The sequence below is a fragment of the Macaca nemestrina genome, chromosome 4, assembly GCF_043159975.1.
Source record: "Macaca nemestrina isolate mMacNem1 chromosome 4, mMacNem.hap1, whole genome shotgun sequence".
Classification (NCBI taxonomy): domain Eukaryota; kingdom Metazoa; phylum Chordata; class Mammalia; order Primates; family Cercopithecidae; genus Macaca; species Macaca nemestrina.
The window spans coordinates 15177892-15202627 of record NC_092128.1 but is presented as its reverse complement, the minus strand read 5'-3'; the positions used below and the strand labels follow the sequence as shown (position 1 = coordinate 15202627).

Here is a 24736-nt window from a genome sequence, read left to right as displayed (position 1 = left end):
TGAAGTGGCATGTTACCAAGATTAATTTGGTGTAGTTTTCAGATGAAATGAAAAGGGAGAAAATGAACACAAGGAGAAGACTATGGTAATAGTTCAAGGGTGAAGTGATGAGGACGTGAATTGGAGCAGTGGGTATGTGACTGCAAAGAAGAAACATATGGGAGACAACACAAAGGAAGACTCTTCAGCTTCAACTGATAACAGAGTGTGATGGGTGAGGGTGAGGCAGGAGTCAAATGTTATTCTGAGGTGTTGAGTCAAGGAAACACTTGAGACCATTGATGGAAATGGACCCACACACATAGACAGCTCTAGCGAGCTAGAAAGGATGCTGAGCTTCACGTGGCTGTGCGGGTGATTATGTACAACAGCTGCTGATGTAGGTACAAAAGTTGAGGTGAGAGTCAAGGTTGGGCATATCGGCTTGGGAATTTTTATAGCTGGGCTTTGGGTGGTGGAGGGCTGGTATGAAGAGTGTGCAAACCTTATAGGCAGGTTGGAGTTTCAAAAGAATACAGTGTGTGTAGTCAGAAGACTTGATTTCTAGTTTTATCTCTGTCAGTAACTCTTTGCAGTTGTGGTCAAATTATTTATCTTGCCTGAACATCCTTATATATTTAGGAACAATAAAAATGCCTGCCTCAAAGGATTGTTGTCAAGGTTGAATTAGGTAATGTCTGCGGAGTTGCTTTGTAAATTGTAAAGGGCTGTACCAGTTTTAGTTCTACTATGAGGGATAGGTCAATAGAGATGCAAACCTAAAATATAAATCTCAGGTTCAGAGTTTAGTCCCAGAGTAAGTAGGCAGTGAGTAAAAAAATCACTCTAGTTCATGCCAACAGACATGCCAGAATCCGTGGACCTGAACTACTACGGAGGAGGGAAGGAAGGGTCAAAGTGGTAAGTGGTTTGTAACAAGGACTTCTGAGAGCAATTATTAGGGATCTACTTTTTGGGAATCTGAGGCATGAGGCAGTGGGCCACAGGTTGCTCAAAATGAGGTAAGAAACCAAATCAGTAGGTCTGGGATGGAAGATAAAGACATAAATTCCTGAGGCTTAGAATGCCAAGAGCAGAACAGAAACAAAAGCAAGCCTCCTGTCAAGGCCAAGCAGGTGAACACACAGCAAGAATTAGCCACAGAACTGGGAGCAGAACATACTTCAGGAAGTCCTTAATTAATAAAAACACAATTATTTTATAGTCAATGCTAGCACTTAGTGTGTGTGTCAGGAATTATTTAATACAAGCTCTTCTTGCAACAACTTACAATGACTAAATCACTTAATCCTCTAACAATGCCGTTATCACTAACATTTTTCCGATGAAGAAACTGAAACCCAGAAAAGCAAAGTAATTTGCCCAAGCTTACATAACTAGTAAGCAGCAGAGCCAGGATTTGCAGGCAGTGTCATTGGCCTCAGAGTCCAGCCCCTGTACCGCTGTGCTGCAGTTGCCAGCGTGGAGAGGGGGCTAGGAAAATGCAGGTCACCCATCCCACCATCCACATTGCCATGGTTTGGGGGTGGTTATTTGTTAATCTCTGTTCTCTCTATCTCTATACTCCTGATACCCTTCTATGCCATTGATCAGTGTATTCGTTATCACTGAGTGTTACTCCTAACACAAAGGATGGCTTATTTTCTTATTCTATTGGAATTAGAATTTTCCTCTATTATGGAGGCCGTATGAATGTAGGGTGTACTTTGGGTTCAGAGAAGGTTGAATTTGAGTACTGGCTCTACTCCCTCGTGGCTGTGTACCCTTGGCCTTGCTACTTCAATCCTCTAAGCCCAAGTTCTGTCATCTGTTGCGATAAGCTAGTGTTGTGTGTGAGGAGTCTATGCACAGGCTTTGGAACTAGACACTTTGAGTCCCGGCTTGACCATTTTTTAGCTATGGAAGTTTGGGCAAATTTGAACTTTTCTGTTTTTCAGTATCCCCATCTATAAAATAGGATAATAGCAATTATACCTCTACCAGAGAGTTGTTATGAAGATTTAATGGAATATTGGCGCAATGCCTGAGACATGGTGAGTGCTCAACCAATCTTCTCTACAATTTATTTTTATAGGGTTATGAATTTATAACACAGTTTATATAGGGCTATAGTGAGGATGCAAAGTGGTAATTCTGTGTAGTGGTGAGTACAATGCAAGGCACAGAGCAGGTCTACACTAAACACCATGCGTTATTATTAACTTCTTCTTCTTCTTTTTTCTTTTTTATTTTTTGAGACACGGTCTCACTTTGTTACCCAGGCTGTGCAGTGCGGTGGCCTGATCACAGCTCACTGTAGCCTCAATGTCCCAGGCTCAAGCAGTCCTCCCACCTCAGTCTCCCCAGCAGCTGGGCCCACAGGCATGTCACCATGCCCGGCTATTGTTTTATTTTTCATTTCAAGTTTTAATGAAAGCTTGTATGTAAGATTCCTTTATTCCTTTATCCAATTGTTTCTTCCTTGTATTTGCCCTTTTCCCTTCCTACTTGGTGAGATTTGGCTTTCTCTTCAATAATCTTTTTGTAGTCTTTGTCCAATTTTAGCCGAGTGCTAACCACCTACATGGTACCTACATGGTACCTACATGGACGGTTGTGCCATTAGCCTTTTCCTGCTGCCCCTGTTCAATGTAGGTGACATATTTCTTCCTGCAAACCTGGACTACTTTGCCAATTTGCTGACCTTTATAGTGCCTGTGTATAACCTGAACTTCATCATCCTTTCAGATGGTCATGGATTGAACATTGTACTTCTGTCTCAGCTCTTTGCAAAGAGAGGAAGACCTAATATTCCTGAGAATGTGGGAAAGTGCATTGAAATGCCTTTTGCGGTACTTGCTTTGATCAGAAGTCACCAAGGGATTGAACTTCACTTTGGCCACTGCCACTTTGGTGATGGCCACAAAAGGGAAGAGCTTATTTTTTATTTTTTATTTTTACGTAGAGACAAGGATCTCCCTTTGGTGCCTAGGCTGGTCTTGAACTCCTGGGCTCAAGTAATCCTCCCACCTTGACCTCCCAGAGTGTTGAGACTACAGGCGTGAGCCACCGTGCCCGGCCTATTATCTTCTTATTTATCCTGACGCACAGAGCGACAGCAGTCTGCGGTCTGCATTCTTCCCCCTGATGGCCAATCCTCTGCATCCATCCTCAGGGTTATGTCTCTTAAATTAAAACACTGCTATGTATGCTTGAATCTAAAATTCAATCTTGTTACTGATTCCAAGATACTTAGAGAAAGTTTCCTAATAGAGCTATTGGCTGCAGGGCAGCATCTGCTCATTCCTTTCTGTTTTCTCATCTGAGGAATCTTCCTGCCCTTTGCACTCCATGACGATTTCCACAGCTGACCTCATTCCGCAGGAGGAACTTGAGGAGGCACGGTTCTGTTGGACACCTCTCCTTGCTGCTAACTGGGTGATTCTTTGTAAGCCCCTCTCCTGAATATTATTACATACCCTACTTCATCCTCAAGCTCCGGGCAAGAGAATACACTTCTTTTGTAGTTTTTATCAAAATTAAAAAATAATTAGGTAAGATTGAAAAAAAGTCATCAGCCCTATCCTGCCATTCCCCACTTCTGACTTCTCAAATTAACTGTCTGAGCTGTATCTCTGCATTTTATTTAAAAACCAGTCAATCTATTACTAGTTTATTTTTTCAGTTTTATACATGTATTGTTTCTTGACGTTTTACTGTGGAAGAGGATAATTTGACTTTTTTAGACCTCTTCTCTTCAACACAAATACATACAAGATAAACACACACGTATTTCCTTTCTCCATATAATAATTACATCATAATTTTGGTATAGAGCAGTATTCACTATGAACATGATTATATCTATGTTAACATTAATTATGGCTGAGTCATAGATTATTCTGCTATCACCAATTATTAAGTTTCCTTTTTTTTTTTTTTTTTTGGAGACAGAGTCTTGCTCTGTTGCCCAGGCTGGAGTACAGTGGCATGATCTTGGCTCACTGGGTTCAAATGATTCTCCTGCCTCAGCCTCCCGAGTAGCTGGAATTACAGGTACGTGCCACCATGCCCAGTTGATTTTTGTACTTTCAGTAGAGACAGGGTTTCACCATGTTGGTCAGGCTGGTCTTGAACTCCTGACCTCATGATCCACCCGCCTTGGCCTCCCAAAATGCTGGGATTACAGGTGTGAGCCACAGCAACCGGCTATTCCTCTATGTTTTTTTTAAGTGTGTAGTTTCTGTAGTTTTTCTTCTCTTTTTGGGTTACTCATGGGAGATATTCTATACCTCTCAACATTTTCGTTAAAATTTTCATTTCTACTCTCAAATTTCTTATTTTAAAGAACATTTTATTCTCTGATGTTCCTTTTTCTTGTATGATGTGATATTCTATTTGTTCTTATTTTATAGGTGCAATATCTTTTCTAATTTCTCTGAGGAAATGCATTATGTGTATTTTGTAATATCTTTCTTTCCCCTGAGATTTCTTTTTGTGTGTTTATTTTTCTAATATTAGAGGTTCTTAAAATGACTGGTGCTTCTTAGCTCTTTGTTCACATTCATAAATGAATCAAGAAAAATTATTTAGAAGCAAGGCATTCACAGAGGAAGCTTTGATTGGTGGGCTTCAACGTTTGGGTGGGACCTCAGCTACTTCCCTGGGCCATCTCTAAATATCAGGACTCATAAGTCTCTTCTGCTGATGGGTCAGTATACTCAGAAAGAGACCTCCTAGTCCCTAGCCTGTCAGGTGTAAGCTGGCTGCCAACGTCCCAGGAAACTCAGAGAGGATGGGGTCTGGAGGGGGGATGGGGAAGGAGTCTTAGTCAATGCCCCTGTTTTCACAGGACTCTTGGTCTTGGATACATGTGTCGTCCCTGAGTACAGAGTGCTCTAGGTCAACTTTCCCTGGTTCCCGCTGAAGATAGAGTAATGGCAGCTCATTGACTTCAGAGATCTAACTGCTTCTGTGCAGACATTTTAACCAGCCTTTATTCAGCCTTCTAATCTCGACTGTTTTTGAGTTCCTGAGGCTTCGTAATAATCTGTAGTATAAATTTGGGCATTAGGGCTACTGCACTTCCAGTTTAGGTTTCTATTTTCCTTGGTCTGCTAAGTCGGTTACCCATCCATCTGTTTTGCAAAACAGCACTTTGTTGCTGTCATCTCCATTCTCTTTTTGATTCTTGAAGGTTATGTCTTTTGCAATTTCTTAATTATCATTTTAGTGAGGCTTGGGAAGAAGCAAGTGTAAACTCACATGATAAAGCTCACAGGTAAATGGAAGTTCTTTGGGGGGTACTTCGTCTCCATTCTCTGAGGGGCATGTGTAGGTTTACCAAGCACAGAAAACAGTTCTTTTCTTCTTTACATACATTTTCCTTCCTATGAGCAGCCAGATTTTTTTTTCCAGGATTTAACTCTTTTTTTTTTTTTTTTTTTTTTTTTTTTTTTTTTTAGCTGGATGACACTGTAACCAGGGATCCTGCTCTCTCCTATTCAGGTCCTTTTCTCTCATGCTAAAGAACCAGTTTGATTCTTTCTTCTTGAAATCTGAATCTTCAGAAGAAGTAAAAACAAGTCTGAAAATATTTGGAAGTTATCCATCTCCCATCCATGGCATCCCAACCAGATTCCTTCTTCTATTAGACCATTCCTGGTTTTCTTGCCTTCTAGACTCCAGAAACTGTCTTGGTTCCTATTGATTTTCAGTCTGATTCTTCAGGCTTCCAGTCAATTCCATTAACTTCTGATAATGTTTCAATGAATGTCTCTTTTGTTTAAGTTAGCTGTAATGATGTACAACCAAAGAACCACAATTGATGCAGGAACTCAGTAGTGTATCTGATTTTGAAACAATTTATGTTTTGTAGTTTCAAGGCTGAGAAACAACAACAGAAAAAAGCAAATTTAGGTGTTTTCTTTTTCCACCAAAGTAATGGATTACTTCATGATATGAATTCATATTTTCATGAAATAAATTTTGTGAAATAATTAGGGGACTAGGACCCCAATATTAGTAAACTATTGCTGCAAAAAGCTATTGTGACAAAAAATCACAATGTATCAGTGGCAAGTGATAAGCATTTATTTCTTGCTCATGTATCTGTGGGTGACTGAAGCGGCTCTTCTTCAAACTGCAGATTTGCAGATTGGCTGGAGCTGTTCTGTTCAATGCATTTAATTCTGGAGCCAAGCTAGAAGGGCAGAAGTTATTCAGGTTATATTCTTATTAAAATAATGGCAAAAAATGATGTAGGGAAAGCCCAACTGCATATATTAATTTCAAGCCTTTGTTCATGTCTCATCAAATATTGCATTGGCCAAAGCAAGTCACCTAGCCAAGCTCACAGTGAGAAGACAGGGAACTCTACCTACCATGAAGCCATGTGATACGTGATGTGAGAAGTGAAGGGAAGTGAAGAATTTGAACAAATACTTCTACCAGTCTTCCCTATTAATCATGATTATCCACATGCTTATATTCCCTCCATCTTCATCTAACCCTGATATCAGGTCAGAAAGTCCAGGATTTTGTGATATAAAGCAAATCTAGATGTGCTTTCCTTTGAGTCAGAGATCTATGAATAATAAAGACAATTTTACTGTTTACACTTAACGTACAATTGTGGTGTGAGGGCACAGTAACAGAAATAAACGCTTTCATTAGAAAGAGAAAGAGTGGTAGGCATATAGCTGTTACTGCTCAATAGTTGTTCCCAAAGCCTGCTGTACAAATATTTCTGGGTCGTTCTATCCTGGGGCAAGGAATGTTTCGTGATTAAGTCTTAGTTATTTTCGTTAGGAGTTGCATCTTAATTTATTATTCTTCAAGCTCTTGTTTCTGCATACTGGAAGTCCCTTACTTTTCCATCCTTACCCAGCTTCTTAATTCTAGAAGACTGAAGACTCAGAGGTCATTTTATATCTCTTACAGTCTCAGCTTTTTCAGGTCCAGGCTGCTGACACTTTTGCCAATATAATTCTCTCAGAAACATTATGTGTTTTCTATGTATTTGATTCCATTTAACTCCATGTGCCAAAAACACACCACAGTTCTGGGTCTTAAAAAAATGAAATAGGCTGGGTGTGGTGGCTCATGCCTGTAATCCTAGCACTTAGGGAGGCCAAGGTGGGCAAATCTCCTTAGTTCAGGAGTTCGAGACCAGCCAGGCCAACATGGTGAAACCCTGTCTCTAGTAAAAATACAAAAATTAGCTGGGCGTGGTGGCACATACCTGCAGTCCCAACTACTTGGCAGGCTGAGACAGGAGAATCGCTTGAACCTGGGAGGTGGAGGTTGCAGTGAGCCGACATTGTGCCACTGCACTCCAGCCTGGGCAACAGAGTGAGACTCAGTCTAAAAAAAAAAAAAAAGATAGGCATACCATTAGAGTCTTGCTATATTTTTAGAACACATAAGAGTTCCAATGAACAGCGGTCTGTTGAGCCACAAAGACAGAGAATCATGACCCTTTACCTAATTCCCAGAAATGATTCCATCAGACCCAGATCCCTCCAATGAAGGAGACTATGTTCCTTCAAGGATAAATACTGCTATAATAACCACAAATGAGGTACATGAATCTTCTTTCAAGCCTTTACCAAAGGGTTCTAGTACTACTTACTTGGTTTAAATAGCTGTGAAAAAATGCCCCAGACTTTCAGGAACTACTTGATGCTGGCTCTGAGGAAATACTATTTCCCGAGGAATACCAATTACCACTGCTTCCCCCTATCAGAGAAAGGGCTCCTGAGACTCAAGAAACAAATTAGATCCTGTCCAGTTTGCCTCAAAATAGGTCAAACAGTTCCTGGAACCCATATGGTTGTCATTCTCCCGGTTCTTGAATGTTTATTTGGCAATGATATTCTTAACAATTGATAGAACTCCGTTTTCTGATAATTCAGAGAAGACATTCTCTTTCTTTTAAATGCCAGCCTCGGAAGTATTTAGAGAATATCTTCATATTTTTCCTTAGACTATGATGCCTTAGAGTTTCTGATATCACATTCTTTCCTGAGTATTCACCTTGGGCCTTTTCCTCTGGGTGAACTTGACCTGGTCAACTTGCTTGTTGAAATGGTGCCCAGAATAGCATGGATTATTTCAGAAATGATATGAAAAGGGAATATGCTTGGGGATTATTAGTTCCTGGCAAAGAAGCATTATTAATGTAGCTAACATGGAAGTTTGTGTTTAAAGATATATCACACTACTCATTTTCAACTTATGAACAACTAAAGGTACAAAGATTTTTCACTTCATTTATTAACAAGACAGAGTTTTCCTATCCCATGCTTGTAAAATTGATTTTTTAAACATTTTTTAGGATAAAAAGTAGCATATGTTCACTAAATGAAAGTTGAAAATGTGAAAAAATGAAAAAAAAACCCATCGCCCATAAAAATAGGTGTATTTTCTCAGCAATGTTTGCTCTCCATGATTTAAAAAATACAAGCATGATTATAAAATTGAACAAACTAATTCTAAAATTATTTTTTCTGATAGAAGTAATATACAATATTACTAATAGTAGAAAAAAATTGAATACGGGAAAGCATAAAGAAGATAATTTTTACCACAAATGATACTGAGTGTTTCTGCCTGTGTTTATTTACCATCTGCATGTCTTCTCTGGTGCAATGCCTAATAAAATATTTTGACCATCTTAAAAATCAAATCGTTCATTTTATGATCGAGTGTTGTTGTTGTTACATAGCCAAGTAAGATTCACTAACTCTTTCATTTGGCATGGCGAAGGTAACTCTACTGTTTACATGGAAAAATTGCTCTAACAACCAACAGAGAAGGTCTCAGGAAAGTCCCCTTTCCGTGGGCGCAACAGCGCTCCTCTACCTTGTTTTCTACCCAATCTCAACTTTTCTTTAAAAGAAAATCAGAACTTATCTACAGATGTACATGTAAATAGAAATCACTTTCTGAAATACTAATTGAAAATTTAGAACTATACCCTTAGAATTTTGTGAAGACAATAGGGTGAATGAGAACAACATTGCTCTTATCACCTAAAATATAGCCAGTTTTACTTCCTAAAACTTATGGATTGACATATAGAAGGTCAGGTAATAACTCTAGAGTTTTATAATAGAACATTATTAGCATTTATAAAAGATATTTCTTTAATTATATTATCACTTGACAATGACCATACAGTGGATAAGAGAGTAATTTGAAAATGTCCTTATAGTAACTTCTCTGCCTATAAGGAGATATTAGTAAATATGAACAGCAGCCTGCCCCACAGCAAATGGTTGTTTAGCCCAAATATCTGAGCAGTAAACCGAGCTGACCTTTCTGGATAAAGGGTGGTTGAGCAGCTGAGACCACTGGGTGGTCGAAGAGAAGACCGCACATCCTGAGCTCCCCAGTCTGCATGAGCAGAGGGCAGTTGATAAGTGGACATGCAGTGTTCCCAGACGTCACTGGTCCCAAACCACTTCTTCTGCCTGCCACTGCCACAAATACAGTGGGAATGCCATCCTCTTCACACTCAGCTTTAATCCTCAGAGTTTTATCTGATCCTTTATGCACAGATGTAACTTGAAGTTCACATGGAATACCAAGATTTCCACAGGACTTCTTGATTTTTTCACAGTGGCCAAAATCAGAAGTATAGCCTATCAATACTGCCATCCTGTGCGGACTTTCTAATTTCAAAAGCAACTCTTCTCTCTCTGAAACCCACTCTAAGTTTTTCCTTACCATCTTGAGCCCTTCAGGAGTTACTTCTTTGAGGTCCTGATGAGGCTGTTTGTCTTTCTGTTGGCTTCAATCCACTGATGGCCAGAGTCTCCAGGAATCATTATCAATATCATCAGCAAGAACAATTTCTTTGGGGGTTATATCAACACCAAATTTGATCATCATATCAACCAGTATACAGTTCTGGAGCAACCAAGATTTCTTCAATATTTAAAAAAAAAAAAAACACTATGTAGTATGAGGTGATACCCACTTCAGTTTGGCCTATGAGAAGTCCGCCAAAGCAAAATTTTGGAGCAATTAGCTGTTCCTTTGATGACTGTGGGTCGTTACTGGCATCATCCTTGAAAAACATCTCCACTTTAGGCGGGTAAAACTTATATCCTTCCTTGTCATCAGGATTTCTTTTGAGAAAAGAATCAGTTGCTATTCTCCTGCAAACCCATTCAGTTGGAATCATTTCACATGCGGGAGCAGCAAAAGCTGTCTGTCTCCCCACATTTTCTGGTGAAAGCAGTTTTGACACTTGCCTCCTGTAACAACTGAAAAATACAACTGGTAATTTTATTTGCGATTCCAGCTTTTACTTCCAGGTGATTCTTTCTAACTGCATTTCCTGCTGTTATCTGGTCCTTGGACTGCGGGAGGATTTTTTTTTCTGGACTATCTAATAATTCATGGACTTTGTTTTACCCTTATTCAGTTGTTTTTTGTTTGTTTGTTTGTTTGTTTTAACCAATACTTAGTGCCTCAGCTGTTGCCAATATCCCGAGCGGACTAAGGGTTGTGACCCCACTGGGAAGAGAGGCAGAAATCTCGGATACAGGTTCTTCATCAGAAATGCCTTTTGCAAATATTTTCTCTCAGTGTATAGATTGTCTTCTAAGGTTCTGAACAGTGTCTTACAAAGAGCAGAAGTTCTTAACTTTGATGAATCACTATCAATTTTATCTTCATGATTGAGATTAAATTTCATATCTAATAAGTCTTTGTTTAATCCAAGGTATCAATTTGTGGTCTTATGATTTCTTCTGAATTTTTATTTTTTTACACTTTATGATTCATTTTGATTGATTTTTTACATATGGTATGAGGTATGGGTCAAGATTTAAAAAGTTTTGCAAATGGATGTTAAACTTTTTCAGATCATTTGTTGAAAAAATTCTCTTTTCTGCACTGAGTTTTCTTTGTACTTTTATCAAATATTAATTGATAATTTATATGTGAGTCTTTATCTGGACTTTGTTTTGTTATAGTGGATTTATGTGTCTGTCCTTTCACCAATACTATGTTGTTTTGATTAATGTAGCTTTATACTTTAATCCTGATCTATACATCTTGATTAATGTGTCTTGAAATGAAATAATTAAGTCCTCAGGCTTTGTTCTTTTTAAAATTATGTCAGCTCTTGTACTTCCTTTGATTTTTTCCATATAAAGTTTAGAATTAGCTTGTTGATTTCTCCAAAAAGAATATTGCTGGCATTTTCTACTAAGGTTGCATGGAATCTATGGAAGGTTAATTTATGATTAACATTAATAAATTAACATAACAATGTTGAGACTTGCAAATCTTGAATAAGGAACATCTCATATTTGTTTAGATCTTTGATTTATTTCATTGGCGTTTTGAAGTTTTCAATATGCAGATCATAACACCTGTATAAACATATTTTGCTAAATTTTTACCAAAGTATTTCTTATTTTTGTTATCATTACAATAGCACTGCTTGAAATTTTTCAGTTTCTATTGATAGTATATAGAATGTAGACAGAAACGTGATTTTGTGTATTAAATTTACATTGGCCTTCTAACTATTGACCTTGCTAAATTTACTTATTAGTTCTAATACCTTTCTTGTAGATTCTTAATAATTTTCTAAATATATAATCATGTCATCTGCAAAGAGAAACATTTTTACTTCTTCCATTCCAGTCTGTCTGTCTTTTTTTTCAATTTCTTCTCTTATTGCACTTAGAATTTTCAGTGTGTCTAAAAAGAGCAGTAAGAATGGACTTCTCATCCTTATTCCTGATCTTAGAGGCAACGCATATGGTCTTTTAGTATTAACTCTGATGTTTACTCAGCAATGTTAAATTGCTGAGGATTTTCATTATGGTTGGATTTCAAATTTTGTCCAATGATTTTCTGCATCTCTTGAGATGAGCAATGTTTTTCTTCTTTTGTCTACTGATGTGATGAACTAATTTAATTAACTTTTGAATGCTTAACTATGTTTTCATGATGAAATAAACCTCACTTGGTAATGATATGTTATCTTTTTATGTATTGTTGGATTACAATTGCTAGCATTCTATTGAATATTTTCACATCTATGCTGTGGGGGATATTTGGTCTGTAATTTTCTTGTAATGTCTTTGTTTTTAATATATGTAATGCTGAGTTTATAAAATGAGCTGGGTGTCATTCCCTCCTCTCTTATTTTGTGGAAAAAAATTGTGTATAATTATACTACATTTTTCTGAAATGTTAGGAAAAACTTGTTAGTACAGCCATCTGGACTTGAAGATTTTTCTTTGAGAATTTTAAACCACAAATTCAATTTCTTTAATGTATAGTAGATTATTCAAGATAGCTATTTCTTCTTCAGTGAGTTTTGCTGCTGTGTCATGTATGACACATGTATGATTTATTTTTATGTTTATAAATAACTAGGATCTGAAAAAAATTTCCATCCTTCATTCCTAAAATTGTTAATTTGTGTCTTCTCTCTTTTTATCTTGGCCGATATGGCTAGTCACTATTAATTTATGAACTTTTTTCAAGGGAACAACTCTTTGGTCATTGATTCTCTCTTTGCTTCTCTTTCATTGTTTTTCCAATTCGTTGTTTTCTTCTGTTATTTTTATTTCCTGGAAATTCTGGGTGGATTCCTGAGGATCAACATTGTAGGCCATTGTTTTTTAAAAAAAACACTGTGACCTATAATAACAAATACTTTTTATATCGTATTTCGTTATGTGCTCAGAAAGCCCATTTACATACGATTAAAACAAACTTTCACAAAACAACACTCAGCCTTATTACATGCAATAAAGGTTTGTTTTTGTTTTTTTTTTTTCAATTCAATTATATTCTGTTCCAGCCTGGATGAATTCTCTTTTGTTAACAAAAGGCTGTTCGCAACCTGCTAAACTAGTAATGGTTAGTGACCTGCGGTTTGAAAAGGATTGCTGAATATAATTCTGATAACAAGTCATGTGTATAACACTTGTGAGACTTTCTATTATTTCTCTTTTCCTTTTATTGATACATAGTGTTTTGCACATTTATGGGGGTACATGTGAGCATTTTTAATGTGCATCAAACGTGTAAGATCAACTCAGGGTATTTGGGGTATCCATCATATTGAGTATTTGTCATTTCTATGTGTTGGTAACATTTCAAGTTCTTTCTTCTAGCTACTTTAAAATACACAATATATTGTTGTTAACTATAATCACCCCAGTCTGCTATTGAAAATTAGAACTTATTTCCTCTATCTAACTGTAAGTTTGTGCTTCTTCACGAACCTCTTTTCATTTCTCTCCCCGCCTACCCTCACACCCTCCCAAACTCTGGTATTGGAGAGCAAGGTTTTTAGCTCCTGCACATGAGTGAGAACATGTGATATTTTGTCTTTCTGTGCCTGGACTATTTCACTTAACATAATGACCTTTATTTCCATCCATATTGCTGCAGATGACATGATTTCATTCTTTCTTATGAACGAATAGTATTTCATTGTATATCTATACCACATTTTCTTTATCCATTCATCCATTGATGAACACTTACATTGAGTCCATACCTTTGCTATTGTTAAGTATTCCCTTTTCTATACATCCTTGCCAGCATCTGTTTTTTTTTTTTTTTTTTTGTCTTTATAGGAATAACCATTCTAATTAGGGTGAGATCATATCTCATCATGGTTTTGATTTGCATTTCTCTGATGATTAGAGATGTTGAGCATGTTTTAAAATATGCTTGTTGGCTATTTGTGTGTCTTCCTTTGAAAATTGTCTATTCATGTCATTTGCCCACTTTTTAATTGAATTTTTTTTTAAAATTGTTGAATTGTTTGTGTTCCTTGCATATTCTAGATATTAGTCCCTTGTTGGATGGATAGTTTGCAACTATTTTCTCCCATTCAACAGTTCATCTCTTCACTTTGTTAATTGCTTCTTTCACTGTGCAAAAACTTTTTAGTTTACTATAGTGCCATTTGTCTATTTTTGTTTTAGTTGTCTCTGCTTTTGAGGTCTCAGCCATAAAATATTTGCCTAAACCAATATCCTGGAGTGTTTTCCCTTTGTTTTCTTCTAGTGGTTTTCTAGTTTCAAGTCTTACTTTTAAGTCTTTGATCCACTTTGAACTGATTTTTATGTAAGGTGGAAGATAGGGATCCAGTTGCATTCTTCTGCATGTGAATATCCCATTTTTTCAGCACTATTTATTGAAGAAGGTATCCTTTCCTCAGTGTATGTTCTGGGCACCTTTGTTGAAAGTCTGTTGGCTGTAAATATGTAGATTTATTTTTGGGTTTTCTATTCTGTTCCATTGGTTTTTGTGTCTATTTCTATATCGATACCATGCCTTTTGGTTACTATAACCTTGTAATATATTTTGAAGTCAGGTAGTGTGATGACTCCTGCTTTGTACTTTTTGCTCAGGATTGTTTTGGTTATACTGGCTCTTTTTTCTATTCCATATGAATTTTAGAATTTTGTCTTCTATTTCTGTAAAAAATGACGTTGGTATTTTGATAAGGGTTTCATTGAATCTGGATATTTCTTTGGTCATTTTGACAATATTGATTCTTCTGATCCATGAGCATGGGATATCTATTTGTTTATGTCTTCTTTAATTCATTTTATCAGTGTTTTATAGTTTTTATTGTAGAGATATTTTATCCCCTTGGTTAAATTTACTCCTAGATATTTTATTTTATTTTTTTGTAGCAATTGTAAATGGGATTGTCTTCTTGATTTTTCTTTTGGCTGTTTTATTGTTGGTGTATAGAAATGCTACTGATTTTTGTATGTTAATTTTGTATCTTGCAACTTTATTGAATTTGTTTATCAGTTTTAGGAGTTTTTGGTGGAATCATTTTTTTTTTTCTAAATATAAGATTATTTCATGTGCAAAGAGAGACAATTTGACTCTCTCTTTTCCAATTTGAATGCCTTTTATTTTTTACTCTTGTCTGATTGCTCTGGCTAGGGGAAATAGTATTTTTAGTGGTATTTTAAGCATTATGTTCAATAGGAGTAGTGAAAGTGAGCAACTTTGTCTTGTTCTAGTTCTTGGAGAAAAGGTTTTCAACTTTTCCCCATTCATTATGATGTTGGCTGTGGGTTTGTCATATACGGCCATTATTATTTTGAGGTATGGTGCCTCTATGCCTAGTTTGTTGAGAGTTTTTATAACGAAATGATGTTGAATTTTATTAAATCCCTTTTCTGAATCTGTTGAAATGATCATATAGTTTTTGCCCTTCATTCTGTTCATGTGATGTGAAACATTTATTGATTTGTATATGTTAAACCATCCTTGTATCCCTGGGATGAAACCTGCTTGCTCATGGAGTATTATCTTTTTGACATTCTATTAAATTCATTTTGCTAGTATTTTGTGGAGAATTTATGTGTCTATGTTCATTAGGGGTATTGGTCTGTAGTTTTCTTTTTGTGTGTGTGTTCTTGTTTGGTTTGGTATCAGGGCAATGCTGACCTCCTAGAGTAAATTAGGGATAATTCCCTGTTCTTCGATTTTTTGGAATAGTTTGAAGAGGATTGATATTAGTTCTTTTTATGTTTGTTAGAATTTGAAAGTGAGTCTATCTGGTCCTGGGCTTTTCTTTGTTGGGAGACTTTTTGTTGCTAATTTAATCTCACTATTCATTATTAGTTTGTTCAAGTTTTCTATGTTTTCCTGATTCAATCTTGGTAGTTTGTATGTTTCCAGGAATTTATCCATTTTATCTAGGCTTTCCAGTTTGTTAGTGTATAGTTATTCATCATAATCTCTGATGATCTTTTATGTTTCTTTGGTATCAGTTGTAATGTCTCCTTTTTTATTTCTGATTTTGTTATTTGGTCTTCTCTTATTTTCTTGGTTAGTCTAGTTACAGGTTTGTCAGTTTTGTTTATCTTTCTGAAGAACTAACTTTTTGCTTTAATGATCCTTTTCTTTTAATCTCTATTTTATTTAGTTCTCATCTTATCTTTATTGCTTCTTTTCTTCTGCTAATTTTGGGTTTAGTCTGTTCTTCCTTTTCTATAATAATTCTTTGAGGTGCATTGTTTATTTTAAAACTTTCTACTTCTTTTGATGCAGATGTTTATTGGTGTAAACTTCCCTCTTAGTACTGCGTTAGTTGTATTCCACAGATTTTGGCATCTTGTGTTTCAACTTTTATTTGTTTCAATAAATGTTTTTTTTTTTTTTTTTTTTTTTTGAGACGGAGTCTCGCTGTGTCTCCCAGGCTGGAGTGCAGTGGCGTGATCTCGGCTCACTGCAAGCTCCGCCTCCCGGGTTCACGCCATTCTCCCGCCTCAGCCTCCCAAGTAGCTGAGACTACAGGCGCCCGCCACCACGCCCGGCTAGTTTTTTGTATTTTTAGTAGAGACGGGGTTTCACCATGTTAGCCAGGATAGTCTCGATCTCCTGACCTCGTGATCCACCCGCCTCGGCCTCCCAAAGTGCTGGGATTACAGGCTTGAGCCACCGCGCCCGGCCTTGTTTCAATAAATGTTTTTATTTCCATTTTAAATTCTTCAGTCAGGACCATGTTGTTTTATTTTTATGTATTTGTATAGCTTCCAAAATTGTTCTTTGTATTAATTTTTGGTTTTATTCCACTGTTGTATGGGAAAATACTTAATGTAATTTCAAGTTTTAAGAATTTTTTGAGACTTCTTTTGTGGCTGAAAATATGATCTATCCTGAAAAATGCTCCACAGGCTGAGTAGAAAAAAATGTGTATTCTGCAGTTGTTGAATAAAATGTTCTGTAGGTGTCTGTTAGGTCCATTTGATCTATAGTACGTTAAATTCAATATTTTTTAGTTGATTTTACATCTAGATGATCTGTCTAATGCTTAGAGTGGGGTGTTGAAGTTCCTCACTATTGTTGTATTGGAATTTATCTTTCTCTTTAGATCTAGTAATATTTGCTTTATGAATCTGGGTACCACAGTGCTAGGTGCATAGGTATTTACCATTATTATATCCCCTTGATGAATTGATCCCTTTATCATTATATAATGACCTTCTTTGCCTTTTCTTACTATTTTTGACTTAAAGTCTCTTTTATCGGATATAAATAAATCAACTTCTGCTCACATTTGGTTTTTGTTTGCATGGTATATCTTTTTTAATCCTTTTTCTTTCAGTCTATGTATGTCTTCACAAGTAAAATGTGTTTCTTGTAGGCAGCACATAGTTGGATCATATATACTTCTTTTAATCAATTAAGTCAGTCTATATCTTTTAAGTGGAGAATTTAATCAATTTACATTTACGGTTATTATTGATATGTGAAGTTTTTTTTTTTTTTTTTTTGGACAAGAGTCTCACTCCGTTGCCCAGGCTGGAGTGAAGTAGTATGATATTGGCTCACTGCAACCTTCGCCTCCCAGGTTCAAGTGATTCTTCTGCCTCAGCCGCCCACGTAGCTGGGATTACAGGCACCTGCCACCATGCCTGGCTAATTTCTGTTTTTTTTTATTAGTAGAGATGGGATTTCACCATGTTGGCCAGACTGGTCTCAAACTCCTGACCTCAGGTGATCTGCCTGCCTTGGCCTCCCAAAGTGCTGGGATTACAAGCGTGACCCGGCCATATGTGAAGTATTGTTTCTGTCATATTGTTCATTGTTTTCTGGTTGTTTTGTATTTTCTTCGTTCTTTTCTTTTTCTTTTAATGTTTGTCATTGCAGTTTGGTAGTTTTCTCTGGTGGTACAGTGTGAGTTCTTTCTCTTCCTCATTTGTGTGTTTGTTTTCCCAATGAGTTTTATACTTTGATGTGTTTTTGTGATGGTAAATGCTGTCTTTTTCTTTCAGGTTTGGGACTGCCTTGAGCATTTCTTGGAGGACCAGTTGAGTGGTGATGAATTTTATCAGCTTTTGCTTCTTTGGGAAAGACTTTTTTATTTCTCCTTCATTTATGAAGAATAATTTGCTGGAAGTCGATCTTTCTCTGGCAGTATTTTTTTTTTTTTCTTAGCCCTTTGAATATATCATCTCATTCTTTCCTGGCAGAAAGGCTTCTACCGAGAAATTCACTGTTAGTCTGATGGGGGTTCCTTTAAAGGTGACTATATGTTTTCTCTCACTGTTTGCAGAATAATTTCTGTGTATTTTACTGTAGACATCTGACTGTAATGTTTCATGAAAACTTTTTTGCATTATATCTGTTTGGGGATCTCAGAGCCTCTTGTATCTAGACGCCTAAATCTCTTGCTAGACTTGGGAAGTTGTTATATATTGTTACGTTGAATAGTTTTCTAATCCTTTTGTTCTCTCTCTGCCTTCTGAGACCCCAGTAATTCAAATATTTGGCCACTTTATGGTGTTTCATATGCTATGGAGAATTTGCTTATTCTTTTGTCTTTAGTTTTGTCAGGCTGTGTTATTTCAATAGACTTGTTTTCAAGTTCTGAGATTCTTTCTTCTGCTTGATCTAGTCTATTTTTGTTGAAGCTTTTGAATATATTTTGTATTTCATTAAACGAATTTTTCATTTTCTGAATTTCTGCTTGTTTTTTTTTTTTTTATTATCTCTCTCTTTGGCAAATTACCATTCATATCCTGAATTGTTTTTCCGATTTCTTTGTAAGTTTTTCAGAAGTTTCTTGTATTCCACTGAGCTTCTTTAATATTCAGATTTTGAATTCTTTTCCCATGATTTCATTGATTTTTTATTGGAATCTGTTGTTCGAGAGTTATTGTGTTCCTTTGGAGGTGTATTATTTCCTTGCTTTTTCATGTTTCTTGTGTTCTTACATTGATATTGACATATCTGAAATAATATTAGCTTCTTCCAACTTGTTGAATTTGCTTTTGTAGAGGAAGACTTTCTTGAAGATGTATCTATGGTGTTTGTTGGGTAGAACATTTGGCTTTGATTCTGGGTGCATGCAGTAGTGTAGCTTTAAACAACATCAGTGGTATCTGTGATTTCCTTAGGGTACAGCTGGAAACTGTAGTGAAGTTCTGCTGGGGACTGGGAAGCCAAGTAGGCCAGTTTTCCAGCTCCATTGGTACCAGTGTTGGGCTGAGAATGCCTGTTCTTGGACACCGGGGGCAGTGTAAACTGGCACTAGTATTAGCGGGTCCAGGCAGGCTAACCCTTGGGCCTTCTGCTAGCTTACTCACACCCTGGTAGTGGTAATTTTGGGCAAGGTGGGTGTCAGGTTCTTGGACCTCTGGACAACCAGTATGGCGTGGGCAATGGTAGAGTCAGTGGCAGAACAATCCTCTGGGTCTTGAGAAGTATGTGCTGGTGTTGGTGGTGGCCACAATGGGCTACGTGGGCTAGTCTTTAGACCCGCGGGCGGCACATGTAGATAAGTGCCAGTTGTGTTGTTCTCATTTTGGTGAGTAGGTCCCTGGGAGGGGTGTTTAGGTTCCGATGGTGGTGAACTGAGTTGGGAAATCCCCTGACCCCTAGACTATGTGCTCTTGTATGGGAAGGGGGTAAATCTGGGTCAGGTGGGCTTGCCCTCAGGCCTCCAATGGCGTGTGGAGGAGCCACCCATGGTACGAAGGAGTTGGGTGATCCTCAGGCCACTGGTGGAATGCTTGCATGGGGGAAGCAACAACTGTGCTGTTATCCTGCCACTGGGGAGGGTAGTGCTCTCTTCAGTGGCAACAGCCTAGGCCAAAGGATGGGGAATGTGTGCACCACTTGCACCTCAGCCCCAGCAGCACTGCACCTTAGCCCCAAGTGTGATAGCCCAGGGTCACTCACGCCTAGATCTTGGGGATGCAGCCTGCACTTCTCTTGAGCCTCAGTTCCAGCACTGCTGGACTCCAAGACAGCATACAGTTTGTTGGGCCTCTACTATTTCTTGATCCATGACATTGATAAAAATTAAAAGCAAGTTGAATAGGACACGCATGGTCTAGACTCACAGCATATTCCAAGAAATTTCTCACCAGCTTCAAACAAAGTCATTAATTTCTTCATTAATTCAACAAATATTGAGCCATTACCTATGTGCCAGGTATCAATTTAGACACTGGGGATATAGCAGTGAACAGCACAGATAAAGTATTTGATCCATGAAATTTCTATTTTAGTGGGTAAAAACAGTCAATAAACAAAATATACAAATAAATTTGTCAAGAGACAATAAGTACCCTGAAGAGAAAGAAAGTAGGATAAAGAGAGACATGGGAATGCCATACTATTTTATTTGGGATGGTTAGTGACTATTTCTATGAAAAGGTCATATTTGAGCAAAGAACTGAAGGAGTGAGAAATATATGGGGAAACTATGTTCCCAACAGAGGATACAGCAAGTGCAAAGGCACTGAGGAAGGGTCATGCTTGAAATCAGAAAGGATTGCAGCCGGGGAGGGGAATGGTAGAGATGGGTTTAGAGATGTAGCAGTGTTCAGGCCACAGATTCTTCTACAAGCCATGGAAATGACAGATTTTACACTGAGAGAGAAGTGAGCTATTGGAAGTGTTCTGCAGCTGAATTATATGACTTGACTTACACTTTAAAAGAATCATTCTGACTGCTGTGGGGAGAACAGACTATGAAGGGGGGGCGGTAATATGGTAGCAGGGAGATCAATTAGGAAACTCTTGCAAAAGTCCAGGCAAAGGATGATGGTGACCTGGATTAGGGAGATAACAATACAGATGTAGAGAAGATATTAAGTTCTGTACGTACTTGGAAGGTAAAGCTGACCAATGTTCCTGATAAATTGTATGGGCTACAAAAGAAGGAGAGAAGCCAACCCCTATTCTCTATCATTTCATTTTATATATTTATATAGCTTTTGTTACCATTTATAATTATATTACGTATTTTTTGCCCACTTACTGATTGTCTTCCTTAACCAGTAGAGTAGGTATTCCATGATATCAGAAACCTCACCTATCTCATTCACAACGAAATTTCAGCACCTAGAAGAGTACCTGGTACACAGCAGGTGCTCAATAAATATTTGTTTGTATGAATGAGTGAAAAGAAAGGGATTTGGCATCTGTGATGAGCCCTTAATATATTTCTACTCTTTCCCACTCTAATTCTACTTCCGGGAATCTATTTTGAAGAAATTTCACAAAGGTAGAAACTTATCCCAATAGATACTCATCAAAGCAACCTATTCTTATAGTGGAAAATTAAACACATTCTAACAGTTCAACAGGAGGAAAATTTGGGACACTTCCCAAAAGGTTCAAGGAAGCCTTCACTTCAAGATATTTCACAGTGGAGGACCCCAGTGTTTCCCTTTGTCACTTTATAGGATTAGTTTGGTCTACTGTCATTCAGCTAAAATGCCTTGTGTCTCTGGTGGGTGTGAAGTCCATAACTAAGCCCACTTTTGGGACAGGATGGTCAATGGTTAGAAACAGTCAGAAACAGTCTGTTCTGCCAGGACCTAAGCACCCAGAGATCAGCAGACCCATGGGCACCGGGTTATGCCAGCTAGATGGCAGGGTTATGTTAGTTCATTTCAAACCATGCATTCTAATTACAAATTCTTAAAATCTCAAGGGTTTAATTAAAAAAGTTTTACAGCAGGCTCTGAACCAGTTCCTGGGGCCTCATTATTGTCAGCTCTCCTCACCACAGGCCTATGTGGCAGGAGTTTAGGGAAAATAGAGAGAAGACTATGGGGAAAAGAGGGGAAAGAGAAGTATATATGATTGAAGAGCCCAAAGGAAAGTGGGAGTAGAAGTTTAATTATAACCCAGTTGGGCAATTTGCATCAGTGAGTTTAACCCTGAGAAGGAAAACAGGCTTAGGAAATGCCATGTGAATGTGGGTATGCTTGCTCCCCAAAGAGCTAACATTTACAAAAGACATTGCACTGCAGCCATAGCATGTACTCAGCACCTTTCTGTGTGCAAACATGAACATATTGAAATGTACAATTTTACTAATTAAGGACCCCCTTTATTCTACTGAGTATAAAAAATAAACAAAATATAACCCCATTTTTTCTCCCCAAAGATAGAATTATTTTTTAACTTGCACAGCAATATTCTGAATTCTAGTACTCAATCTTAAGTATATTTACTCTCAAAGCAATGAATTTCTGAACTCAAAGGTACTTAAGGCACTTTGACTCTTCGTTTTTCAAATAAGGAAAATAATATTAAGAGAGTATCTCAACATAGTAAAGAAAGGAAGAAGATGCTTTATCTTTCCTGATCTCTATTTAAGCTCTCTCTTCATTATTCTGCACTATTTTCCAGTTATTTCTGGGATTGTTTATTCAACAAACACTCAGCCTTCTTGTGCAATGCACTGGTTAATCATGGGGGAAAAGTGCACACAACAATGAAATAGGAATAAATTCTATCTTCTGGAGTTGTATACTCTGGATGTAAATGTTCTTATATTCATTCTTTCTCTGTTTTCCTCTGCCTGCTTCTTAAAAGAACTTGAGGTGGTCAAGGTTTAGACCATTATATATTTAAGATGTTGAAAAGATTTCATTCAACAATGCTTTTTGCATCAATAACAATTTTATTCACTATTAGTCAGACATATTTTTTTCTTCAATTTAAGTCCTCTCCTTGACTTTCTGTAAGTACCTTAGAAATTTCCAAGTAAGTGTCATTTGCTTTGCCTATTGAAGTCAAATTATGTTATGTGTTTGAATTACAACTTGAAGGGGACTATGCTTTTAGTAACTCATTTTTTGTGTTCAAATGCAAAAATTATTGAAATTATTCTATGCTTGTAGTCTATGATTGCTTATTCTGAGTTCCATTTGCCTCTTCTTATGAAATCGTTGTTGTCTAGGACATGAAAAAAGACAGGTCATATTAGTAAATCAGTATTTATATTCAAGAAAAAGATCTAAAATATTTTTAGAAGAACTATTCTCACATAAAAATAAATCATCTCTGATAATATGTTTTCTAAAAGAGTTTGGCTTTTATGTTTATGCAAGACTGACTTCCTGCCAAGCCTTCACTTCAAGATATTTCACAGTGGAAGGCCCCAATGTTTCCTTTTGTCACTTTATAGGATTAGTTTGGTCCACTGTCATTCAGCTAAAATGCCTTGTATCTCTGGTTAGTGTAAAGTCCATAACTAAGCCCAAGTATTTGTTATTTAAACTTTATAAAGTGGCTCTTCCATTCACCCTCAGGATGTGCCATTCATCATATCTTCAATGGCTGGGGAAAACATACTGTCTCTTTATGGCCTTTTTAATGCTCTGAAAAATGATTTGTTAAAGGAAGGGTTTTGAAAGAAGTATTGTCCTTTTGGCCTAAAGTTTATAGTTTTTCAGCACTTACTGTAAAAGGAACACATTCACAACCACATTTTTTTTTTCTAAAAGTAAAGGAATGGAATGTTTAGTCTGAAAGCTTAGAAGGAAGATGAGGCACAGCATGAAAACAAAAGCAAAATCGGAAAGCTAAAACCGTAAGAAAGGAGAGAAAAATCCGAGATGAATCGTAGCAAAGTGATATGTTTATCATTATCCCAGAATATATAAATTTCTTTTTTTAACCAAAATATTAAGTCTTTTGAAATGTTCCAAAAACATGGGAATCTAAAACTGATTCTCACTCTTGATTTCAACAATTAATATTTCCTGAGTTTCTGCCTCCTCTTGGTGAATTTTTTTATGCTAACATTAGTTACACATGGCACTTTTTCATAGCATGCAGCGATCACAACACAGGCACCTTTATCTTCACAATAAACAGATATTGACCTTTGAAAAATAATTTAGACCATTGTGAGCTAAGTACGACCTAATATAAAGGGGAAAATGCAAGTACTATTTGGGTTTCCAGAAATTTCAAGAATTGGGTGGCATTTTTGGAGAAAAAGCCTGTCAGGTTGTCCTGAAGATACCGCAGGTGTGTTATATTTGGTGTATCATCCAGGGTTCTTGTTGGCAATCAACAAAAAAGAAAGCCTCAGTTAACTCTGCAAGGTAGGAATTTATTAGATGTGATTTGGATTGCTCTCATAATTGGTAGAGTATGTGGAGAACCAAGCCTGAATCCACCAGGAACGAGGATCCAGATGTTCAGAAATACAATCAAAATTACACCACCAGAATTGGTTATAATGCTATTGTTGTGGCCACTGGCCACTGAATGCCACTAACATAGTTATTCCATATACTCACACCTTGCTAGTGTCATCTGTGGAGGAGTCAATGGCCTCGTAGACTTGAACTGACTACACTCTAGCTACAAGGGTGGAGGGGAAGAAATATATGTATTTGGCATTTTAAGCTCGTGCACTGGCTAAGTGCATAAGTGATAAGAAGGGCCTATCTTCTACTATGACTGACTGTTTTAGGAGGCCCCCAAACAGAATTAGGATCCAAATGCTGAGCAGCCAAAAAAGAAAAAGAAAACTAAAAATGCCCCCTTGTCTGGTTAAAATTCAACTGAATCAAGTGAGTTGAGAGCAGATAGGCAGTCTGTATTTTTCTAGTCAAATCTGCACTTTTTCATCCGTAGAAAGTTTTGAACTATGAATTATTAATAATAAGCCTTTTTAAAATTATACTTTAAGTTCTAGGATACATGTGCACAATGTGCAGGTTTGTTACATATGTATACATGTGCCATGTTGGTGTGCTGCACCCATTAACTCGTCATTTACATTAGGTATATCTCCTAATGCTATCCCTCCCCCCTCCCCCCTCCCCACAATAGGACCCGATGTGTGATGTTCCCCTTCCTGTGTCCAAGTGATCTCATTGTTCAATTCCCACCTATGAGTGAGAACATGCGGTATTTGGTTTTCTGTTCTTGCAATAGTTTGCTGAGAATGATGGTTTCCAGCTGCATCCAT

At 37.2% G+C, this 24736-nt stretch overlaps 2 pseudogenes; both read right to left on the bottom strand.

The window, feature by feature from the left end:
* Positions 1–2442: 2442 nt before the first annotated feature.
* On the bottom strand, positions 2443–4281 carry LOC139362612 (large ribosomal subunit protein uL24 pseudogene; annotated as a pseudogene).
* A 4927-nt stretch (positions 4282–9208) lies between these two features.
* Positions 9209–14137, bottom strand: LOC105471430 (bifunctional phosphoribosylaminoimidazole carboxylase/phosphoribosylaminoimidazole succinocarboxamide synthetase pseudogene; annotated as a pseudogene).
* Positions 14138–24736: the final 10599 nt, after the last annotated feature.